Here is a 1759-nt window from a genome sequence, read left to right as displayed (position 1 = left end):
TGCTTATCATGGCAAACCTAAATATTACATGTAATATAAAGGATATAATTATTAATCATATGGTGTACCACCTCCAAGGTCTTATGCGCCAAATATACCTATTTAATAATCTTGGGTGTTTTAACAGACCGTTACAACTATTTAAATAGATGGCAGACCAATGGCTAAATACTACGTGGAATACACTGCAATTTCTAATGTGACTTCTTTGACTATTAGTACCATCCGAAACTCGACAAAGACCCGTGATAGTCTCGGAAACAGCATGCCAGGGTGAGATATGCAGAGCCGATAAAAAGACCCGTATCGAGTGCGAAACGATGCATTCTTAGAGATAAAGCGCAAACATCCGTATATACAAGTTCATCGCAATCTGATTACGGAGAAAAAAAACTTTAGCAAACTCGAATCGGCGCGAAAGTTTGAAATTATCTATGCTTCACCACCTACTCAGAAGTTGATATGAACAGGAGTAACCTGAACCCCCCCCCGTTTTCGACATAAAGGGATACGCCACCGGTATAGCCTGCAAACCATACATTTAATAAACTAGATGATGTAAGATTTGGTCTCTCAAGGCGATATTAACGCCTTAGAATAAATAAACGCGTAGGTAAATTCTGAGTATCGTGAAAATATCGAAGTAAATAAACGAAATAAGACATTTAGTAAAGTTAGGTATGCCTCGTGAAAACAGCAATAATCTGAGGGATTGTGAGGCTGAGACATTGCCCATATAAAATCCTCTCAGTACTGTTTCCGCCGAAGGGATTTTATTTAGTGTTTAGTTGTCGCTCTATTAGCAACTATGGTATGTTTCATTGGGGCGAATCCGAGAGACTCATAATATCCTATCTTTAGGAAAAAATAATAGAAAAAAAATACTCTTTATGTCCTTAGTTATTGTCTTAACCAATAACTTGCCACTATCAGGAATTACCGACTTAGCCTTCATCAGTCTGGCACATCTGGTTGGCTGATCGGAGGATCAACTAGGTAACGTTAATAGTCCCTAGAAACCTATATTCGGTTGAGCCATCTCGCTACCGAAGTATTCAGATATAAATAAAGTTGGAAAGTAAATAAAGTTCTATTAATAGAACTAGAGCAACTCTTTATGTTTGGTATTTTACTGAGGTCTTTTAATGGCCTCGTCCAAATATCTGATATGTAAAATGGAAAAGGTATTAATTAAGAAAACCATTAAACCCCATTTTAGGAAACTTAAGTTCCTCGTGCTATTAAGAGTACATTTAGGAAACTTAAGTTCCTCGTACTATTAAGAGTACATTTAGGAAACTTAAGTTCCTCGTACTATTAAGAGTACATTTAGGAAACTTAAGTTCCTCGTACTATTAAGAGTACATTTAGGAAACTTAAGTTCCTTGTACTATTAAGAGTGCGTTTATAATTTACGTACTGCTTAAGAGTATGTTTATAGCATAGAGTCTAATGTGGAGGCCCGGCTTATTACACAGCCCCCACCCAGCTTTGAAACCCATGAGAAGCAAGTTGTTCACTCAAGCTGATTATGGGTCAAAAAGCAAGAAAGAAAAAACAGGTTGAAAACATTAAGTAGCATAACATATAGTTAATGTTTCTCAGGCGGAGAAGTTGAGCGTTCTCGGTTACCCTGTGAGTTTTGAGCTTAGGTCCAGTAGGTCCGTGGTGGTCGACTGGACGTTTCTTACGCTTCAGTGTCTTAAGCACATATAAAGTATGAGCATTAAGGCTCGGGATAGATGCTGTAGGCGGATAA

The sequence above is a fragment of the Sphaeroforma arctica genome, assembly GCF_001186125.1.
Source record: "Sphaeroforma arctica JP610 unplaced genomic scaffold supercont1.212, whole genome shotgun sequence".
Lineage (NCBI taxonomy): Eukaryota > Ichthyosporea > Ichthyophonida > Sphaeroforma > Sphaeroforma arctica.
This window is presented reverse-complemented; position numbering follows the sequence as displayed.